Below are 17,753 nucleotides of genomic sequence, written 5' to 3'. Positions count from 1 at the left end.
TTTTTATTATGAAAAATTTTAAATGTACTGAAAAATAGAAACAATATGATAAATACCTATATATCTGTTGCCTAGATTTAACAGTTATTAACATGTTAAAAATTCTGTTTTGTCTAATTTTTGAAGACCAGTTAAATTGTAGAAATTTTGACATTTCACTGCTAGATACTTCCACATGTGTATCTAAACAGATGACCTTTTTATACACAATTATAGGAGCATTATAATATTTACATTTATCCGATTATGCCAATATAGACTTAATTATATAACATCTGTCAATTCCTAAGAATCAACATTTGCCTGTTGTTTATTTATTGCCATTCTCCCTTTCACATCATGGGTTCCTGCTGTGGGTTTTTGTTTTGTTTTGTTTTTTAGATTTTATTTATTTGAGAGAGAGAGAGTGCATGAGCAGGGGAGGGGTAAAGGGAGAGGGAGAAGCAGACTCCCCACTGAGCAGGGACCCTGATACCGGGTTTGAGCCCAGCCTGGACCCTGAGCCGATGGCAGATGCTTGCTTAACCAACCCTTCCTGCTGTGTTTTAAGTTCTATATGTATGCCATGTTCTCTCTTGTCTTCAGGATTTAGAAAAAAAAAAAAAAAGAAAGGAGAGATAGAACACTTTGTGTATGAGTGTGTGGGCATTTTCTCTATTTCAGGTTTTTTTTTTTTTTTTTTTTTTTAGTTATACATGTATGTATTTAAAGAATCAAAATGTGTTATGAGTCTCGTAATAAAAAAGGGCAGTTCTTCCCAGCCTCAACAGTCCCTAAATTTCCCATTTCTTAGAGCCAGCCATAGAAAATTATTTAATCTGATTTACTTGGTGATTACCTCCATGTCTCTAAATAGCATGTTCTGTGAGTTTCTTCTTGATTTTTCAATAATAAGAGTTATCTGTTAACTTCCCACTGTGCAGAGTGAGGGTTCAGCTTTCTTTTTTACCCAAAATTGCATCCCACCCACCCCAGACTGCTTTCACACACACATGTCCTTCTAGTCCTGCCATTTTCCTGATATAATTTTGTTAGGACAATATTCAGTGTTTGCATTGTTAGGACTGTGTCAGTGGTATTCATTACTGAGCCTTTTAGTACATTATTACTTTTCCTTTTCATGTACAACTTTATTTTCCCCTCTAGAATTAGTAAGTACTGATTTTTGTTTCTCTGCCTAGTTTTCTACCCTAACTCCCCACAGTTAAGTTTAAGTCTCCTCCCAGTATATTTAGACACATTAGCTATTTTATCATGTTCTTTATCTTGAAATCTTTCCTAGAGCCTTCTGATCTGCTCTGGATTTGGACTATTTCTTCTCTAGGCTTGTGGTGATGAATTATTTGGGATCTTACTCCACAATCATCCTGGAACTCCCTCTACCTCTCTCTCATTATGGATCTCCTATTCCTTAGACTCCTGTGGCTTCTTCTTTATTGGTGACTCCCACATTTTAGGGGAACAGATCTTGTTGTTTCCTCAGAAAAGTATAAGGGAGGTCAAAGTATTGATTCCTTGCATGTCTGGAAAAATCTTTTTATCCCTACCCTCATGCTTAATTGAAAATTTGACTGAGTATAGAATCCTAGTTTGGAAATAGTTTTCCCTTGGATTTTTAAAGGCTTTTTTCTCCCCCCCCCTCCCCACTCCTTGGCTTCCAGTGTTCTTTTTGAGAATCTAATGCTGTTCTGATTCTTCATTCTTTTTATGTGATGTATTTTTTTGAAGTTTGTGAGAACTTCGTCCCATAGTACTGTTCTGAAGTTTTTCAAAATGATGTCCCTGGGTATGGATTTCTTTCATATATGTGCTAGGACCTCAGTGGGCACTTTCTTTATTTTCCCCCCAATTTAAAAAGTTTATTTCTTTACTAGTACCTATGATCTCTAAGAGATGTAACATTCATGACTCAAGATAATGATCATGCTCTGATGTGCCTTCCTTAATGCCCATCTCCTTGTTACCGATCCCCTCACCTTTCTCCCCCACAGCAACCCTCAGTTTGTTTCCTTTGATTAAGATTCTCTTACGGTTTGTCTCCCTCTCTGATTTTTGTCTTGTTTTATTTTTCCCTCCCTTCCCCTATGATCCTTTGTTTTGTTTCTTAAATTTCACATATGAGTGAGATCATATGAGAATTATCTTTCTCTGACTTATTTCACTTAGCATAATACCCTCTAGTTCCATCCATGTTATTGCAAATGGCAAAATTTCATTTTTTTGATGGCTCACTAATATCCCAATGTGTGTGTGATCGATCTTCTTTATTCATTCATCTGTCAGTGGACATCTGGGCTCTTTCCATAGTTTGGCTATTGTGAACATTGCTGCTATAAACATTGGGGTGCATGTGCCCCTTCAAATCACTACATTTGTATCTTTGGGCTAAATCCCTAGTACTGTAATTGCTGGATTGTAGGGTGGCTCTGTTTTCAGCTTTTTGAAGAACCTCCATACTGTTTTCCAAAGTGGCTGCACCAGCTTGCATTCCCACTAATAGTGTAGGAGGGTTCCCCTTTCTGCATCCTCACCAACATCTGTCATGTCCTGATTTGTTAACTTTACCCATTCTGACTGGTGTGAGGTGGTATCTCCTTGCAGTTTCGATTTGTATTTCCCTGATGCTGAGTAATGTTGAGCATTTTCTCATCTGTCTGTTGGCCATTTGTATATCTTTGGAGAAATGTCTGTTCATGTCTTCAGCCCATTTCTTGATTTGTTTGTTCTTTGGGTATTGAGTTGGTAAGTTCTTTGTAGATTTTTGGCTACTAGTCTTTTTCTGATAGGATATTTGCAAATATCTTCTCTCATTCTGTCAGTTTTTTTGTTTTTGTTTTTTTAAGATTTTATTAATATATTTGACAGACAGAGATCACAAGTAGGCAGAGAGACAGGCAAAGAGAGGGGCGGGGGAAAGCACAGAGCCCGATGCAGGACTTGATCCCATGACCCTGAGATCATGACCTGAGCCGAAGGCAGAGGCCCAACCCACTAGCCACCCAGGTGCCCCAGTTGTCTTGGTTTTATCAACTGTTTCCTTTGCTGTGAAAAAGCTTTTTATCTTGATAATAATTTTTATCTTGATAATGAACCCTAATAGTTCATTTTTGCCTTTGTTTTCCTTGCCTTTGAACCCATGTCTATTAAGAAGTTGCTGCAGCTGAGGTCATAGAGCTTGCTGGCTGTGTTCTCCTCTAGGATTCTGATGGATTCCTGTGTCACATTTAGGTCTTTCATCCATTTTGAGTCTTTATTTGTGTGTGGTGTAAGGAAATGGTCCAGTTGCATTCTTCTGCAAGTGGCTGTCCAATTTTTCAACACCATTTGTTGAAGAGACTTTTTTCCATTGGATATTCTTTCCTGCTTTGTCAAAGGTTCGTTGACTATAGAGTTGAGAGTCCATTTTGGGGTTCTCTATTTGTTTCCTTGGTCTATGTATCTGTTTCTGTGCCAGTGCCATACTGTCTTGATGATTAAAGCTTTTTTTTTTTTTTTAAAGATTTTATTTTATTGAGGGAGGGAGGGAGAGAGAGAGAGAGTGCACAAGTTTGGGGGAGGGGCAGAGGGAGAGGGAAAGGGAGAAACTCCCTGCTGACTTGGGAGCCCCATGCAGGGTTCAATTCCAGGACTTGGAGTGAGTGCCTGTGTGGCTCAGTCAGTTAAGCATCTGCCTTTGGCTCAGGTCATGATCCCAGAGTCCTACAGCTTGAAGTCCATGTTTGTGAACCAGCTTTGGTTTTCTTTTTCAACATTCCTTTGGCTATTCAGGGTCTTTTCTGGTTCCATAATTTTAGGATTATTTGTTCCAGCTCTGTGAAAAAAGTTGATGGTATTGATAGGGATTGCATTGAATGTAGAAATTGTTCTAGGTAGCATAGACATTTAACAATATTTGTTCTTTCAGTCTATTAGAATGGAGTGTTTTCCTGTTTCTTTGTGTCTTCCTCAGTTTCTTGAGTGGTCTATAGTTTTCTGAGTACAGATCCTTTGCCTCTTATTCCTAGGTATCTTAGAGTTTTGGGAGCAGTTGTAAATGGAATCGACTCCTTAATTTCTCTTTCTTGTGTCTCATTGTTAGTGTGTAGAAATACGACTGATTTCTGTGCATTGATTTTATTTTATTTAATTATTTTTTAAAAAGATTTTACTTATTTGTTTGACAGACAGAGATCACAATTAGGCAGAGAGGCAGGCAGAGAGAAAGGGGGAAGCAAGCTCCCTGCTGAGCAGAGAGCCCAATGTGGGGCTCAGTCACAGGACCCTGAGATCATGACCTGAGCCGAAGGCAGAGGCTTTAACCCATGGAGCCACGCAGGCACCCCTGTGCATTGATTTTATATCCTGCCACTTTACTTAATTTCTGTCTGAGTTTTAGCAATTTTGGTTGGAGTCTTTTGGGTTTTCCACATAGAGTATCATGTCATCTGCGAAGAGTGAGAATTTGACTTCTTTGGTGCCGATTCAGATACCTTTTATTTCTTTTTGTTGTCTGATTGCTGGGGCTAGGACTTCTAGTTGTATGTTGAATAGCAGTGGTGATAGTGGACAGCCCTGCCGTGTTCCTGACCTTAGGGGAAAAGCCTTGAGTTTTCCCCACTGAAAATGATATTTGCTGTGGACTTTTCATATATGGTTTTTATGATTTTGAGGTATATTCTCTCTATCCCTACACTGTGAAGAATTTTAATCAAGAAAGGTTGCTGTACTTTGTCAGATACTTTTTGGATTTATTTAAAGGATCATGTGGTTTTTGTCCTTTCTTTTATTAATATATTGTATCACATTGATTCATTCGTGGATATTGAACTACTCTGGCAGCCCAGGAATAAATCCCACTCACTCATGGTGAATAATCCTTTTAATGTACTGTTGGATCCTTACTGGCTAGTATCTTGGTGAGAATTTTTGTATTCATGTTCATCAGGGATATTGGTCTGTAATTCTTCTTCTGGGTGGGGTCTTGGACTGGTTTTAGGATCAAGATAATGCTGGCCTCATAGAAAGAGTTTGGAAGTCTTCCTTCCATTTCTGTTTTTTGAAACTGCTTCAGAAGAATAGGTATTCATTCTTTAAATGTTTGGTAGAATTCCCCTGGGAAGCCATTCGGCCCTGGACTCTTGTTTGTCAAATATTTTTGACTACTGCTTCAATTTCCTTGCTGTTTATGGGTCTGTTTAGATTTTCTCTTTCTTCCTGTTTCAGTTTTGGTAGTTTATGTGTCTCTAGGAATGCATCCATTTCTTCCAGATTGCCTAATTTGTTGTCATATAGTTGCTCATAATATGTTCTTATAATTATTTGTATTTATTTGGTGTTGGTTGTGATCTCTCCTCTTTCATTCATGATTTTATTTATTTGGGTCCTTTCTCTTTTCTTTATCGATCTTATTAATTCTTTCAAAAAATTAGCTCATAATTTTGTTGATTTGTTCTACTGTTCTTTTGGTTTCTGCTTCATTGATTTCTGCTCTAATCTTTATGAATTCTCTTCTCCTGCTGGGTTTGGGCTTTATTTGCTATTCTTTCAACAGCTCCTTTAGGTGTAAGGTTAGGTTGTATTTCTTATTTCTTGAGAAAAGCTTGTATTGCTATATACTTCTCTCTTAGGACTGCCTTTGCTATATCCTAAATATGCAGGGAAAGATCCCAATCTTTTGGTATCAGTTCAGACCTGATATGTGACCCAGGATGTGATCTTTTCTGGAGACTGTTCCATATGAACTTGAGAAGAATGTGTATTCTGTTGCTTTAGGATGGAATGCTTTGTATATATCTGTGAAGTCCATCTGGCCCCGTGTGTCATTCAAAGCCCTTGTTTTCTTGTTGATCTTCTATAGATAATCTGTCCATGGCAGTGAGTGGGGTGTTAACGTCCCCTACTATTATTTTATTATTATCAATGTGTTTATTGAATTTTAGTAATTAATTTATATAATTGGCTTCTCCCATGTTAGCGGCATAAATTATTACAATTGTTAAAACTTCTTGTTGGGTAGATCCTTTAATTATGCTATAGTATCCTTCCTCATCTTTTATTACAGTCTTTGGTTTACAGTCTAATTTGTCTGTAAGTTTTGCCACCTGAAGTTTCTTTTGATGTCCATTAACATGATAAATGGTTTTCCACCTGCTCACTTTCAATCTGGAGGTGTCTTTGGGTCTAAAATGAGTCTTTTGCAGAGAGCATATTGATGAGTCTTGCTTTTTTGTCCAATCTGATACCGTGTCTTTTTTTTTTTTTAAGATTTTATTTATTTGATAGAGATCACAAGTAGGCAGAGAGGCAGGCAGAGAGAGAGAGGGAAGCAGGCTCCCCGCTGAGCAGAGAGCCCGATGTGGGGCTCGATCTCAGGACCCTGAGATCATGACCTGAGCCGAAGGCAGCAGCTTAACTCACTGAGCCACCCAGGCGCCCCAGGATACCGTGTCTTTTGATTGGGGTATTTAACCCATTTATAGTCAGAATAACTATTGAAAGGTATGAATTTAGTGCCATTGCATTACCTGTAAAGTGGTTGTTACTTTATATTGCCTCTGTTTTTCCCAGTTTATGTTATTTTTGGGCACTCTCTTTGCTTAAAGGATCCCCTTTAATATTTCTTGAATGGCTGGTTTAGTGATCACAAAATTCTTTTAGTGTCTGTTTGTCTTGGAAGTTTTTTTATGTCTCCTTCTATTTTGAATGACAGCCTTTCTGGATAAAGTATTTTTGGCTGCATATTTCTCTCATTTAGTACCTTGAATGTATTATGCCAGTCCTTTCTGGCCTGCCAGGTCTCTGTGGATAGGTCTGATACCAATGCAATGTTTCTGGCCTGGTAGGTTAAGGACCTCTTGTCCCACAGTGCTTTTAGGATTTTGTCTTTGTCTCTGAGATTTGCAAGCTTCACTATTATATGTTGAGGTGTTGACCTATTTTTATCGATTTTGAGGGGAGGTTCTCTGTGCCTTCTGGACTTGAATACCTGATTCATTCCCCAGATAAAGGAAGTTCTGTGCTATAATTTGCTCTACTATACCTTCTGCCCCTTCCTCTTCTTTTGGGATCCCAAGTATTCTAATACTGTTTCGCTTTATGGTACTGCTTAGCTCTCGAATTCTCCCATCATGATCCAGTAGTTGTTCATCTCTCTTTTTCTTAGTGTCTTTATTCTCCATAATTTTGTCTTCTATATCACTAATTCTCTTTTGTCTCATTTATTTTAGCAGTTAGAGCCTCTGTTTTTGATTGCATCTCATTAATAGGCTTTTTGATTTCAACTTATTGGATTTTATTTCTCCAGAAGGGGACTTTCTAGTGTCATCTATGCTTTTTTTTTTTTTTAAAAGCCCAGCTAGTATCTTTATAATCATTCTTCTGAACTCTAGTTCTGACATCTTACTTATATCCATACTGATTAGGTTCCTGGCAATCAGTACTGCCTCTTGTTCTCTTTTTTTGAGGTGAGTTTTTCCATCTTGTCATTCTGCCCAAAGAAGAATAGATGAATGAGAGATGAGAGAATAAAATACTAATGGCAACAATGACCCCAGGGAAATAGACACTAAACAAATCAGTAGAGACCTTGCAGAAAGTGGTCACTTTTCTGTTTGTAGAACTGCAACAATTCTATTCTTAGATTGCCAGTTGAATTCACAGGTGTTTAGAATTATTTGATAGCTATCTATCTGAGGTCTTTTTTTTTTTTTTAGATTTTATTTATTTATTTGACAGACAGCACAAGTAAGCAGAGAGGTGGGTAGGGGGAAGTAGGCTCCTTGCTGAAGCAGAGGGTTTAACCCATTGAGCCACCCAGATGCCCCTCTAGGTGATGTCTTAAGACCAGACAAAACTAAGGTGTCTTACTCCTCCACCATCTTTGGCTCTCCTCATCAAGACATGATTTTTTTTTTTTAAAGATTTTTTATTTATTTGTCAGAGAGAGAGAGAGGGAGAGAGAGCAAACACAGGCAGAGGCAGAGGGAGAAGCAGACTCCCTGCCAAGCAAGGAGCCCGATGTGGGACTCGATCCCAGGATGCTGGGATCATGACCTGAGCCGAAGGCAGCTGCTTAACCAACTGAGCCACCCAGGCGTCCCAAGACATGATTTTAAAATGGAGCTCAATCTAGTGAAAATTGAATCCTAAAGTACTTTTATCAAAAGCCTGATACACGGCTACGTAAGAATCACAACTCTAGCACTTGTTTCAAATAATTCTTTAAAATAACTGGTTCTTTCTTCATTAATCTGTTTATTTCCATGATGTGCTTATTCTTTCCAAAACTGGAATTCATTAGTTCGTGTAAGAATAATTAATGTGTTGTCGTCGTCGTGTCTTCTCCTTCTTTTTTTTTTTTCTTTGAAGATTTTATTTATTTGACAGAGGGAGAGAGAGCATAAGCAGGGGGAGGAGGGCAGGCAGAGGGAGAGGGAGAAGCAGTATCCTCACTGAGTAGGGAGCTGGATATGAGGTTCTATCCCACTCAGGTCAGGATTATGGCCTGAGCTGAAGGCAGATGGCTTAACTGACTGAGCCACTCGGGCACTCCTAATGTGTTATCTTCTTAAGTTTCAATTTTGATAATTTAGTGGCTGATTTTCATAGAACTATACCCAACCCAGCTTTCTAGATCACTTAAAAGATTCCGAAGTTTGGCATCAAAATTTTTTCTCCATTCCCGATCCTTTAACAAGGTTGGTGCAAATACCTGCCTTACCACCTCCTTGATAAAGGGAATTTGTAGAAGATTCTAACATAGATAAAACAAGAATGTTGTTATGTAGATCCTGTTTGGTAATTATTTTGGGTTGCAGCTTGAAAAACAGCAGCACTTTATCTTTTGTGTCAGCAAAATCAGTCCCGCTGGAAAAGGAGATTCCAGTGTTGTATTGCTCACCTAGGGAGTATTTGATTCCTGTCATCCAAAAAGTTGTTGATTTTAGTAGAGCTATATATCAGTGGCTGGTCCCAGGTTTCAGACACCAGTCCCCAGTTATTCTGGGTAGTAGTGAAGATGAAAAACCTTGGGAACGTCCCCGGTTCAGCTTGCCATGATTTTGGAGATGGGGAGAGGCTAGCTTCCGTGGGCACTTTAACCCACTGAGCCACCCAGGCGCCCTCCGTGGGCACTTTAAATCCTAAAACTTATGCCCTTTGATTTGGGGACATATCCTAAATTAATTAACTTTTTTTCTCACTGTTGTTTTCATCCTTTCTTTCTGAAATTCTGTTTTTCAGCATTTGGACCCTGTGAACTGTTTCCTCAAATTTCCCTTTATTGACTATCCTAGTTTTCATCTCTGTCTTTTTGCCTTGTTTTTTGAGGTATTTACTCAACTTATTCTCAACTTATGGAGTTTGTAATTTTCTCTAATATGTTTAATTTCTAAGAGTTTTCTTTATTTCTCAAAGGTTATTAGTGATAGGTTTTCTGAAGTGTTTCTGTGTTTCATCCAGATATATCTGGTAATTCTTAGCCTTTTGAAACTTTTTATTTTTATTTATTTCTTTAAAAAATTTTATTTACTTATTTATTTTACAGAGTGCAAATGAGCGTGGGCACACATCCTTGCAGAGAGTGGGGGAGAAGGGAAAAGGGGGTGGGAGAGGGACAAGCAGACTCTGCTGAGCACAGAGCTCTTCATGGTGCTCAATCCCACAACCCTGAGATTACGACGTGAGCTGAAATTAAGAGTTGGATGCTTAACTGAGCCATCCAGGTGCCCCAAGATTTTGTGCTTTTTAAGTAATCTCTACACCTAACTCAGGGTTTGAACTCACAATCCTGAGATCAAGAGTCCCACATTCAGGGTGCCTGCGTTGCTCAGCGCTCAGTTAAATGTCTCCCTTTGGCTCTTAAGATCCCAGGTTCTTGGGATAGAGCCCTGCATCAGGGTCCCTGCATCAGTCCCTGCTCACTGCTTTTTGCTCTTCTTCTCCCTCTACCCCCTCCCCCTCTTTGTGTTCTCTCTTTCTTTTTCTCTCTGTCTCAAATAAATAAAATCTTAAAAAAAAAAAAAAAAAAAAGAGTCCCATACTCTACTGACTGAGCCAGCCAGGTGCCCCGAGACTTCTTTAAAGACTGAGACACTAAAAGTTTGATAGGAGGTGTTGAGTTGTTGGGTGGTTTTCACTCTATGATCTGGCTGGGACATTTCCTTGATAGTATCCTTAATATTTGTAATGACTTCTGATACCAACTGCATGGAGTTAGGCCAGATTTCCAGGGTAAGGGTATAATCTTCCACATACACATTAGCCACAAATTTGGGTGTCCCAAGACGACTCTCAGATCTGACCAGTTGACTACAAATTTGAGTGTTCACACTACACCCTTAGGTTCGATAATGAGTTGGATTACTTCAGAAAACTCCCAGAAAGCACTATACTTACTATTATAGTTTTATTATAGCACAAAGAAAACCAGAACCAGCCAAAGGGAGACACATAGGGCAAGTTCTGAGAGCATTCCAAATGCAAAGTTTCTGTTGTTTTCTCCTATGGAATCAGTCTGCATTAATCCAATGTGTGACCATATTAAGACCATATTCTTCTTTTTTTTCTTTTTTTTTTTAAGATTTTATTTATTTGACAGAGAGAGATCACAAGCAGGCAGAGGCAGGCAGAGAGAGGAGGAAGCAGGCTCCCTGCTGAGCAGAGAGCCCAATGTGGGGCTCGATCCCAGGACTCTGGGATCATGACCTGAGCCAAAGGCAGAGGCCTTAACCCACTGAGCCACGCAGGTGCCCCTAAGACCATATTCTTAACTGGGGAAGCTCACCTGGACTTCGTATTCAGAAATTTTATTGGCGTTTTATTGTGTGAGGTTTTTTTTTTTTTTTTTTAAGGATTTTATTTAGGGGCACATGAATGACTCAGTTGGTTAAGCGTCTGCCTTCAGCTCAGGTCATGATCTCAGCCAGGATCCTGGGATTGAGTCCCTCATTGGGCTTCCTGCTCAGCCAGGAGTCTGCTTCTCCTTCTCCCTCTGCCCCTTCCCCTCACTCATGCTCTGTCTCTCTCTTTCAAATAAATTAAAAAAAAAAATAAAGATTTTATTTATTTGAGAGAGAGCGAGAGCATGCAGAACGAGGGAGAGAGCACGAGCAGCAGGAGGGGCAGAGGGAGAAGAAGTCTCCCTGTTGAGCAGGGAGCCCAGGATGCCAGGATCATGATCTGAGCCAAAGGAAGATGCTTAGCCCACTGAGCCAGGCACCCCTGTGTAGGTGTTATTGATAAGATTATTGGCCACGTGGTTGAATTTTATTTCCAGCCCTTCTGCCTCATCTGACATTACTGAAAAGTCCTGACTCTCTAATCGCAGAGTTTGGTCTTTTCTGGCATTCCCAGCCCCGATTCTGAGTCATCTCATTAGCACAAACTATCTAAAGGCCCAGTCTCAGTCACCTTGTTAATATAAACTATTAGGTGGGACCCCACGGGCCCACCATGAACAAGACACTCTTACTAGGAAATTCTAAACATTTAGAGGCCACCTTCCAGGAAGTAGGGACAAAGTCCTGCCAACCTCTCTTGTATAAAATATCAGTGTCTGTTTCTTTGTGGTATCACAAATATCAGTGTATTTAGTTAGGCCTTTCCTCTTGAGCTGGTCAGATTCCCTAAAGGACTTCTAGTCTCTTGCTGGAGAGTATAAGCCTCCAGGTGTTCTAAGATCTGAATGAGAGGAAAAGGCAGGGGGAGGAGGGGTAGTTTCAGCCTCACTGAGTGAGTGAAATGTAAATGTAAATTTTCATTTACTCCCTGATTTTTCAGTGTGGTACCCAAGCCTTCAACTGTTTTATTGGCTTCAGAAAATGCATCTCATCTTTTCTGCAGTGGATGAGGGGCTAATGCCCAGTGTGGGAGTGTTCTAGATAATTTAGGAATCAAAAGTCATTATACATAAATTTTCACCCAATTCTTCCTTTTTATTCCTTCCTTTACCCCCATTTTCTTTCTTTCTTTCTTTTTTTTTTTTTTTTTTTGAGTTTTTTTTATTTGACAGAGATCACAAGTAGGCAGACCAACAGGCAGAGAGAGCGAGGAGGAAGCAGGCTCATCCCTGAGCAGAGAGCCCGAGGTGGGGTTTGATCCCAGGACCCTGGGATTATGACCTAAGCCGAAGGCAGAGGCTTAAACCCACTGAGCCACCCAGGTGCCCCTCATTTCTTTTTTAAAGTAGGCTCCTTGCTCAGTGTGGAGTCCAGTGAGGGGCTTGAACTCATGACCCTGAGATTGAGACCTTAGGTGAGTTCAAGAGTCTGTTGCTTAACCAACTGTGCCACCCAGGTGCTCTAACCCCTATTTTCCTTGGTACCCAGGGTAATAATCCCCGGGTCTCTTAAGAACCCCACAGTTTTGTGGAGGTAATCAAATTGCTTCTTGGTTTTTCTTCTCTTTTAAGATCCAACATTTTCAGTTCTGGTAAGTCAGCTAACACTCATCCCTCTGCTTTCCAGCTTGTGGAGTTGTGTTGCTATTGTCTAATCTTCTGTTATCTTTGGCCTCGTGGTATTATGCTTAAAAATAAGAAAGAAAGAAAAAGAGAGCAAAAAGCACCCTTACTGTTCTGTGGAGTATCTATGTAGCCAAGATTCAGGAGTGTGAGAGGATCTGGCTCTGGGGGGCTGAAACAGACCAGGCTCTGCTACTCACCCTGACAAAATACAGAGGCAGAGACATGAGCGGTGGTGAAAAAAGAAGGGAATTTATTTCAGTGAGGCCACCACTGGGAGACAGTGAAGTAGTGTCCCTAAGGCTGTCTCCAAAGTACCGAAAATGCTTCAAGGTTTATAAAAAGAAAATGTGGGACAAAGTTTGGTGGGTACATGCAGGTAGACAGTGAAGGTTCAGTTGGTCATGGTCTTGGGGTCAGTCATGTAGGGTCTTGCTGGCTCAGGGCAATCCTTATACTTGAGGGGGTAGTTTGGGTTCCCATCATGGGATGCTTTGTACACAAGATCTTTTGCCTGAGTTAAGAGATAAGCTGGAAAGAACTTAATCAATTAGAAAGTACAGACTGAGGTCAAAATGGAGATGGTTGAAGTCCTCTTTTATCCAGAGTCAGCACAGGTTAAATGTCTTTTTTTCAGTTTACCATCTTTATCTGGGAGTGTCCTGGACACTTTCTATTTTTCTCCTCCCCTTTATGACAGTTCTTAAGAACTGATGGGGGTTAGCCTGCATTTGCTCTTGAGGATCAAATTTAGATGACTTAGAGATGAAGGAGCTGGTATACACTGAGATGAGGTACTTGTGGCAGATAGAGATGCAGAAATTACCTTGTTTTGCATTCTGCTTTGTCTGAGGATACCAATAGAAACAATGAAGAAGCAAATCTTTTAGAACAAGAGAAATATTTGAAAATAAATTCTTTCGGGCGCCTGGGTGGCTCAGTGGGTTAAGCCGCTGCCTTCGGCTCAGGTCATGATCTCGGGGTCCTGGGATCGAGTCCCGCATCAGGCTCTCTACTCAGCAGGAGCCTGCTTCCTCCTCTCTCTCTCTGCCTGCCTCTCTTCCTACTCGTGATCTCTCTCTGTCAAATAAATAAATAAAATCTTTAAAAAAAAAAAAAAAAAAGAAAATAAATTCTTTCTATTTGAGCAAAATAACTGTGGTATTTTAAAGGCTAGCAGCCATCTGTGCTGTGCTACCCAGCTGTGCATAACAACTTGGTTTTGAAAGTAACCATCAGAGGTATTTACATATGGTATTTGATAAACTTTTAAAATTTAATATATGGTGGAAATATTTCTGTGTCAGTGAATATATACCTACATCATTTAATGGCCACATGGTATTTAACCAATTCCCTGAAATATTGCTTTACATATTTCTGATTATAAATATATGTTTATTATAAACATTCTAATACTGCAGAAATATACAACATAGATAAGCAAAAGTAGGGCAGAGAGAATGTCAGTTAATTTGGCCCATGTTGAGGTAGTTGTACGTTTCCTTTAAGGGCTAAATAGTAAATATTTTAAGATTTGTGGGTCATATGGCTTCCATTGCAATACATGAGCATAAGTGTGTTCCAGTACAACTTTTATTTACCAAGATAGTCAGCCAACCAGCTGTAGTTTGCCTATACTTGATCTAGCACATTGTTTGATTTTGAACAAAAATGCAGTGTACTCTGGACACTAGTTTGCTGCTTATCTGTTTTTACTTAATCACTGAGTATCTTTCCATGTTATTACATATATGACTATTATCCTTTATAATGACTTAATATTGTTTCATTTTATAAATATTCCTTAAACTGTCCTCTCACTGCTGCCCACTTATTTTGTAATGATGGATAATTTGTTGCTAACTTCTTTTGTGCTTGATTCAGTGCTACAGTTGTATGTATGTTTGTATGGTCTGAAACATATGTGTGAGTATAAATGTGTGGTTATTTCATGTTTGTGTGAATGTTTCTGGAGAATAGATTTCCTAGAAGTGGAATTTTTTGGTCAAGGATATGCATATTAAATTTAATAGACATTTGTGAGATTGTCTTTCAGAATGGCCCCACCAGTATGCATTTCTGCTACCACTCTCCCACCAGTGTGAAAGTGCCAGTTTCTCCACACTATACCAATTTTATTTAATTCTTTTTTTTTTTTTTTAAGATTTTATTTATTTATTTGACAGAAATCACAAGTAGATGGAGAGGCAGGCAGAGAGAGAGAGGGAAGCAGGCTCCCTGCTGAGCAGAGAGCCCGATGTGGGACTCGATCCCAGGACCCCGAGATCATGACCCGAGCCGAAGGCAGCGGCTTAACCCACTGAGCCACCCAGGCGCCCCAATTTTATTTAATTCTTAAATGACCTCTAATTGTTGGCTTTTGCATTTCTATATAGGAGAAGTTAAAAGATTATGTTTGTTGGCTATTTGTGTTTTTTTGTTTGTGTGAATGAATTGTTTATATCCTTTGCCAATTTTTCCGCTGGGAAATTTCTTAATTGACTGATTCTTTATAAAGACATTAATGCTGTTATTATGTGTTGCAAAGTTTTTTCCTTTGGTTTTAGTTGAATAATAACTTGGTATATTGTTTTAAAAATTCATGTAGTAGAATATGTCTGTGATTTTTATGGTTTAGTTTTATGCTTAAAATTTTTTCTCCAGGGGTGTCTGGGTAGCTCAGTGGGTTAAAGCCTCTGCCTTCGGCTCAGGTCATGATCTCAGGGTCCTGGGATCTAGCCCTGCATCAGGCTCTCTGCTCAGTGGGGAGCCTGCTTCCTTCTCTATCTCTCTCTCTGCCTGCCTCTCTGCCTACTTATGATCTCTGTCTGTTAAATGAATGAATAAATAAGTAAATAAATTTCTGGTAATTGTTTAAAAAAAAATTTTTTTTTTCTTCCAAAGCTTACACTGTAATATGGTTGGGAATTTTTGTTTTTGTTCTTACATTTATGTCTGTAATGTAGTTTAGATTTCTGGTGCAAGCAGTAAGAGATGCAGCTTCTTTTTTTTTCCAAATTAGGTAGCTGGTTGGCCTAGATTGATTATTTGAATTCTGGTCTTTTGCTCCATTAATTTGACATGGCAATGTAAGTTACAGTAAAATGGGAATTTTACAAGTTCTGGAGTATTTGAACCTTTAGCCATCTATAGAAACCATTTTGCTTCTCATTGATATATAAAAAAAAAAGCTAGTCAATCAGAAATGTTTATTGAAAGGTCTTATTTTCCTAGTTGGGAAAATAAGCATAAGCCAATTTTTAAAAAGATTTTATTTATTTGAGAGAGTGTGTGTGATGAGCATGAGTTGGGGGAGGGACAGAGGGAGAAGGATAGGGAGATACAGACTCCCCACCTAGCAGGGAGCCTGACTTGGGGCCTGATCCCAGGACCCCAGGATCGTGACCTGAGCCGAAGGCAGATCCTTAACCGACTGAGCCACTCAGGCGCCCCAAACAAATTTTTTTTAAGTGCTAGTCTACAGTGGATTGTTACTATTGCAAAGGTCATAGATCAATTCAGCTTTATAGATCACTGTAAATTGTGAGCAGTAACTGCTTTCTCTGTAACATAAACTCATTTCTAACTGCTTTGTGTCTTTTTCTCAATGTTTTTAGTCTTCTCTGATGTCATTTTGTTTTTTCCCATGTAACATCTCTTGGATTCTGGGTTTTGTCTTGAATAGTGAATTGGGGATCCTTGCTCTGAGCTTTACAGCGACTGTTAATAGGACACTTTGCAGTTGATGCATGGTTTCCTATACTGTTCCTGAATCTGTACGAATACTAATGTTTTATCAGTACAGGCTTTCTCCCTCTAAAGACTGACCATGCTTTGTTTAAAGAGTTTTAGTTTTATTGTCTACCAGTGTAGCTAAACATTAAAAAAAAAAAAAACGGACTTGAAAAATATTTTGGGAGAATTAGAGAACAATTTAATGTGATATTTAAATACTTTTCTGCAAATAAGTTAACAAATAGTTGTTCTTCTACATGAGTCTATAAAAAATTCCCTTTAGAAATGGAGGTTAAAATTTCTTAATTAATTTTTTAAATATGTAAGTTATTATGTAAGTAATGAATGGAAACAGTGCTATAAACATTTTCAGAAAACAAGTTGCTACAGAATCTTTTTTTAAAGATTTTATTTTTGAGAGAGAGAGAGAGAGAGAGAGAACAAGCATACAAATGGGGGAAGGGGTAGAGGGAGGGGCAGAAATAGACTCTCTGCTGAGTGTGGAGCCTGTTGCGGGGCTGGATCCCAGGACTCAGAGATCATGACCTGAGCTGAGGATAAATGCTTAAATGACTGAGCCACCAGGTGCCCCTAGAGAATATCTTTTAAGGTTGAAGAAAATCAATTTTAAAAGTTTCCCTAAACTGGGGACTTTGGGAAGATGGGGATTCCTCCTTTCCCTGTTCCTGTGCTATCCATTTTTCCTTATTCCCATTTTAAGTACAACTAAAAACTCTGGATATTTTATATAAAACAAACAGATCTAGAAGAGAAAAAGTCAGAGTGGCTAGGGACCTCAGGACACAGTAGTTTGATCCCAGTGTTTTTGTTTCTGTTTTTTTTTTTTTTTTTTTTAAGATTTTACTTTTTTATTAGAGAGAACAGAGCAAGAGAGATCACAAGAGTGGGGGTGGAGGGAAGTAGGCTCCCGCCATGAGCAGAGAGCCCAGTTGGCGCTTGATCCCAGGATGCCAGGATTATGACCTGAGCCAAAGGCAGATGCTTAACCAACTGAGCCACTGATGCACACCCGTTTTGTTTTGTTGTAACCTCATATATTCCGGACTTAGAGCTGAAGAAGCCAGTAACCTCCCCAACAGAAACCTGTTCTTGTAGCTAAGAAAGGGAGAGCTTGGCAAGACAGAAAACTTTTAGACAATAACAATTCTCCAGCCAGACATCACAGAAAAATACTGTGCCTGTACCACCACCTGCATGAGCAAAGGCCAGATGGGGAGCCTATGTTTCCACCCTGGTGATGCTATAATGAGGCATCCAACATCCCCTCCCTCATGGTACCAGTGGAGACCACGTGGGGAGCCATGACTTCCATGCTCACCTGACAGTAATGAGGTCCCCATCCCACACCCTCTGGGGTGATGTCAGAGAGTCTTAATGGAGAGTCAGGACTTAAACTATTGCCCAGTAGTCTGGAGGCCATCCCCACCATAGTATTGGTGAAGAGTTCTTGGGGACCTGGAACTCCTACTTTCATTCAGTGATAAGGAGCTCACCACTCTCAGGTGACAGTGGAGGCTAAATGGGGAACTTAGACTTCTCCTTCCACTTGCCAATA

The 17,753-nt window shown here is 39.5% G+C and overlaps 1 protein-coding gene across 7 annotated transcripts in view; it reads left to right on the top strand.

The window, feature by feature from the left end:
- The window catches only part of CCDC126 (coiled-coil domain containing 126), a 50,999-nt gene that overhangs the window by 18,378 nt on the left and 14,868 nt on the right, over positions 1–17,753 (top strand). The window lies entirely within an intron of this gene.

The sequence above is a fragment of the Mustela erminea genome, chromosome 11, assembly GCF_009829155.1.
Source record: "Mustela erminea isolate mMusErm1 chromosome 11, mMusErm1.Pri, whole genome shotgun sequence".
Classification (NCBI taxonomy): domain Eukaryota; kingdom Metazoa; phylum Chordata; class Mammalia; order Carnivora; family Mustelidae; genus Mustela; species Mustela erminea.
Note: the sequence above shows the minus strand (reverse complement) of the source record. Positions and strands in the feature narration are given on the sequence as shown.